Source organism: Mauremys reevesii, linkage group 24 (genome assembly GCF_016161935.1).
Source record: "Mauremys reevesii isolate NIE-2019 linkage group 24, ASM1616193v1, whole genome shotgun sequence".
Lineage (NCBI taxonomy): Eukaryota > Metazoa > Chordata > Testudines > Geoemydidae > Mauremys > Mauremys reevesii.
Window position 1 is genome coordinate 140,083 of NC_052646.1, and position 6,000 is coordinate 146,082.

The window sequence follows — 6,000 nt, forward strand, 5'->3', positions numbered from 1 at the left end:
GAGATTTGGATGACCTTGTAAACTGGAGTATTAGTAATAGGATGAAATTCAGTAGTGAGAAGTGTAATGTTATGCATTTAGGGATGACTAACAGGAATTTTAATTCTAAGCTGGGGACGCACCAGTTGGAAGTAACGGAAGAGGAGAAGGACTTAGGAGTCCTGGTTGATCGCAGGATGACTATGAGTCGGCAATGTGATGTGGCCGTTAAAAAAGCTAATGCTGTCTTGGGATGCATTAGGCGAGGTATTTCTAGTAGAGATAAGGAGGTGCTAGTCCCGTTATACAAGGCGTTGGTGAGACCTCATTTGGAGTACTGTGTGCAGTTTTGGTCTCCCATGTTTAAGAAGGATGAATTCAAACTGGAACGGGTACAAAGAAGGGCCACTAGAATGATCCGAGGAATGGAAAGCCTGTCGTATGAAAGGAGACTTGAGGAGCTCGGTTTGTTTTCCTTAATCAAAAGAAGGTTGAGAGGAGATATGATTGCTCTCTTTAAATATATCAGAGGGATAAATACCAGGGAGGGAGAGGAATTATTTCAGCTCAGTACTAATGTGGACACGAGAACAAATGGATATAAATTGGCAGTCGGGAAGTTTAGGCTTGAAATTAGACGAAGGTTTCTAACCATCAGGGGAGTGAAATTCTGGAACAGCCTACCGAGGGAAACAGTGGGGGCGAAGGACCTCTCTGGCTTTAAGATTAAGCTTGATAAGTTTATGGAGGGAATGGTTTGATAGGATAACGTGATTTAGTCAATAGGTCAATAACGTGCGACCACTGGTAATTAGTACCGAGGGTCAATGTTGGGATATTGAAAGTCTTTTTCCTGAGTGTCTGGCTGGAGAGTCTTGCCCGCATGCTCGGGGTTCAGCTGATCGCCATATTTGGGGTCGGGAAGGAATTTTCCTCCAGGGTAGATTGGCAGTGGCCCTGGAGGTTTTTCGCCTTCCTCCGCAGCATGGGGCAGGGGTCGCTTGCTGGAGGATTATCTGCTACTTGAAGTCTTTAAATCAGGATTTGGGGACTTCAACAGCTGAGTCAAGGGAGAGAATTATTTCAGGAGTGGGTGGGTCAGCTTTTGTGGCCTGCATCTTGCGGGAGGTCAGACTAGATGATCATAATGGTCCCTTCTGATCTTAAGTTCTATGATTCTACGAAGTGGTGAAGGATGAGTAGAGTTGTCATCTTACCATATTCCTGGAAGTTGTGTGTCATCTTACCACTTTTTTGTAGTGGCTGCATATAGATGTTGAATAGGACTGGAGAGAGAATTGGTCCTTGTGGGGCTCTGCATTTTAGGGATCTGGTGGTAGAGGTGCAGTTTGCCATCACTCTCCTTTGGGCATTTCCCTCCAGGAAAGACTTAAAGCATTTTACTGCATTGCCTATATCAGTTAGTTTGAAGAGCAAGTTCCCAAACTTGGATCATTTGTAATCATAGAGTCATAGAACTGGAAGGGACCTTGAAAGGTCATCTAGTCTAGTCCCCTGCACTCATGGCAGGACTAACTATTATCTAGAAGACCATCCCTGATAGGTATTTGTCTAACCTGCTCTTAAAAATCTCCAATGATGGAGATTCCACAACCTCCCTAGGCAATTTATTCCAATGCTTAACCACCCTGATAGTTAGGAAGTTTTTCCTAATGTACAGTCTAAACCTCCCTTGCTGCAATTTAAGCTCATTGCTTCTTGTCCTAACCTCAGAGGTTACGAAAAACAATTTTTCTCCCTCATCCTTGTAACAACCTTTTACATACTTGAAAACTGCTATCCTATCCCCCCCTTAGTCTTCTCTAGACTAAACAAATCCAATTTTTTCAATCTTCTCTCATAGGTCATGTTTTCTAGATCTTTAACCATTTTTGTTGCTGTTCTCTGGACTCTCCAATTTGTCCACATCGTTCCTGAAAGGTGGAACCCAGAACTGGACACAATACTCCTCTTCTGTTCCTACCTCATTTTCACTGGTATTCACTATGTTAGATGTCCAATCACCACCAACCAAGAGGTGGTGATGTAAGTTATGTAAGTAGCAAGGAGGAAGATGTTCCTTGACAACTTAATTATTGTCAGCTGCTAGTCAATCACAAGGAACATCTATATCCAACACTTCTGATGAGAGGTTAGACATGACCTTAAAACACTCTTCAAACCTCTTTAATAAAGAGAGTTTTTGGATAACCACGATGTAATGAAGACCTAGTAAATTTGGAGGCTTTTTTTTTTGTTATGGGGTATATAGAAATCAAATATTTGCAAATGTTTTTTCCATGACCTTAAGGATACTGCTGTATGGAACTGCTGGCAATTATTTTTTGAAAGGAGTCCTTTTTTTTTTTTTTTTTTTAACTATTTCAGTAGAACCCCAGTGTCATAGGTGCTGTAGAGATGCATAGAAAGAAATGGTTCCTGCCCCAGAGACCTTACAATGAGAACTGGAGAAGGACCAGAGAATTGGAAAATAGCAAATTTGATTCCAATATTCACAAAACATATTTATAATTACCAAACAGTATGGTAACCCCCCCATTAAAATATAACTAAGACTGAGCTTTTCAAGGCAAAAGTCAAGAAATTCCAACGTTAACATTCTTGTAGCAATTCTCTTTAAAAACAAGCTAAGTGGATACCTTCAAACTGATTAATATCTTTGGTGTGGAGGTGGCCAGATGTAACTGTATGCCAGAAACTTCTGTTGGCTGATGACATAAGGTGGGGACAGTTGAAAATAGCAAGTCCTGACCCCTCTCCATATGCTGTGCCCAGCTCCCTTTGAGTTAAATATCTGCTGTGAAAGTGAGAATCATAAGGAAAAGGTGGGATGCATCTGGTGGGGAGACCAAGATGAAAAGGAATTGTTTCCTGCAGGGAAGGAGAGCCATTGTTGTGCTGAGGCCACTAATTTAAGTGTCAGAGTTCAGGTTGTTGAGTTAATTCTTAATTTTGAGTTTATTGATATGTATTTAAACACTTCTCTATTAAAGCAATGCTTGCCTTGAGATGCATAATATGTGCACTTCCATGTCAATAAAAGCACGAAACAATTGGCCTCTTATCAGGGCACAAGGAAACAGGACAGTATTCTTGGCTAAGCAAACAGTCTGTCTCCCGCTAACTCCATCTTGCTCCCTGTCCTTCACACAAATGTTTGAGAGGTGCTGTAGTGAGCATTAGTGGGCAACAAACCTGGGCTTAAAAACAGCTAGGGGAGTAAATTTCAAATTCATGGTCCATATACTGAAAGCAATCTAGTTACTGATCAGCTAGCCTCCACTATTATGATTTAGGAATAATTTCAAGTTGTGAACCTCTTTGAAAAAGAGTGAGTAAACCCCTTTGGTGGTAGAGATAGAAATTAGCACTTACACCCTCAGCATTCTTCCCCAATTCACTGTCATTATCTGTAGCTTGTCTAGAAGTTTCAACAATCTTGCTTCCTTTCTTGGCTGGGCAATGGGGAAATACTGTACCATCGTGGTCTGATAAAACTGACATAGAGCTGTGGGGTATCATTGCATACTGAAGGCATCGTTGTCTAAATTGCCTCATAATCTCCCCATAAGCTCAAGTAGATTTTGAGTATCACTTGGAGGGGAAAGAAGAGAATTGCTCAATACTATGTACCTCAGTGAAAGGTCACAAGGTGTGGTTAAAAAGAAATGGTGGTCAGTATCAAAAGTTGCTGAAAGGCAACAGTCATACTGATTCTATCAGACTGAAAGGGACAAAGGGTATGGGGGGAGGGATAGCTCAGTGGTTTGAGCATTGGCCTGCTAAACCCAGGCTTGTGAGTTCAATCCTTGCGGGGGCCACTTAGGGATCTGGGGCAAAAATCAGTACTTGGTCCTGCTAGTGAAGGCACAGGGCTGGACTCAATGACCTTTCAAGGTCGTTTCCAGTTCTAGGAGATAAGTATATCTCCAATTATTATTATATATTATTATATATGTCTACACTACCCACCGGATTGGTGGGTAGTGATCAATCCGTCGGGGATCGATGTATTGTGTCTCATCTAGACGCGATACATCAATCCCCAAATGTGCTTCCCGTCAACTCCGGAATTCCACCAGGGCGAGAGGCGGAAGTGGAGTCGACGGGAATGGCGGCTGTCGATCCCACGCCGCGAGGACGCAAAGTAAGTCAGTCTAAGATATGTTGACTTCATTTACGCTATTCTCGTAGCTGAAGTTGCGTATCTTAGATCGATTTCCCTCCCCTCCCCCTCAGTGTAGACCAGGCCAAAGGGAATCTGAGGACTCTCATTTCCAGAGTTGTCATGTCAGTTCCAAGTAATCTTTCCCCAAAATAACGTGTTACTTTAAACGTGGCTTCCTGCTACCCTGGAGAGGGCACCTGCTCTGCGCCTTTCTCCCATTCCCTCTCGTGCACAAGGTCAGCAGGGAGGAGGCAAAGTTAATTCTGATAGCTCTAGTGTGGCCCTGACAATACTGGTACACTAAGCTACTGGAGCTGTTGGTGGATGCACCGGTCATGCTACCTCTCCTCCCTGACTTATTCAGGACCATCGTTGCCTTCATCACCCTGACCTGCAGTCCCTCCACCTCACGGCTTGGAGGCTTTGTAGCTGAACCCCGTGGAACTTCTGTGCTCAGAACAAGTAAGGGAGGTCCTCCTCGGCAGCAGGAAGCCCTCCAATAGAGCCAGGTATTTGGCAAAGTGGAAGAGCTTTTCATGCTGGTGTGACTGGCATCATACACCCCCACTTCCAGGCTCCCATACCTCTCATGTTGGTGTACCTTCTACACTTGAAACAGCAAGGCCTGGCAGCAACCTCCATAAGGGTACACCTTGCTGCCATCTTGGACTTCCACCCGGGAGCGTCTAGTCAATCTGCCTTCACCTCAAAGGTCTGGACTGCCTACATCCCCAGATCAAGCAGACCTTAACCTGGTCCTCTCCAGGCTCATGGGGCCCCCATTCAAACCACTGGCAACTTGTTCCCTCCTGTATCTGTCTTGGAAGGTAGCTTTCCTGGTCCCCATTACTTCCACAAGGAGGGTGTCTGAGCTAAAGGCCCTCACCTCTGACCCACCTTACACCATTTTCCACAAGGATAAGGTGCAACTCAGGCCACACCTGGCTTTTCTCCCCAAGGTAGTATCGCACTTCCACACCAGCCAGGACATTTTCCTGGCTGTCTTTTACCCTAAGCCTCATGCCAGTAACCGGGAGCAGAGGCTGCACTCCTTCAATGTTTGACAAGTACTAACCAGTTGTTTGTACCGGTGGCAGACTGGATGAAAGGGCTCCTGGTCTCATCTCAAAGAATATCCTCCTGATCACGTCATGAATCTGCATGTGCTATGAGCTGGCCAAAGTACTGGCCCCAGCTCTTACGGCACACTCCATGAGGGCCCAGGTCCTGATCCAAGAAATCTGCAGGGCAGCAACTTGGTCCTAGGTGCATACCTTCACCTCTCACTATGCGTCTTTCAGCAGAGCAGTGCTGCAATCAGCATTTCCTTAACTCCGGACTCCACCGCCTAGGTAAGGCTTAGGAGTCACCTAATTGGAAACGATATGAGCACTCACTCAAAGAAGAAAAAAACGGTTACTCACCTCTCGTAACTGTTATTCTTTGAGATGTGTTGCTCATATCCATTCCAAACCTGCTTGCCTTCCCCTCTGTTGGAGTAACCGGCAGGAAGGAACTGAGGAGGCGCCAGGTCGACAGGATCATATATTGAGCACCATGAAGACACCACTACAGGGGGCTCCACAGCTGACTCTGCTTATTCTTCTTCGAGTGATTGCTCCTATGCATTCCAGTTAGGTGTGCGCGCCGTGCGTGCACGGCTCTTCGGAACATTTTTACCCTAGCAACTCCGGCGGGCCGGCTGGGCGCCCCCTGGAGTGGCGCCGCTATAGCGCTGGATATACCGTATTTTTCCGTGTATAAGACGCTCCCGTGTATAAAAACATTTATATATACTATACTATTTATATTCACAACATATTTTATCTTTA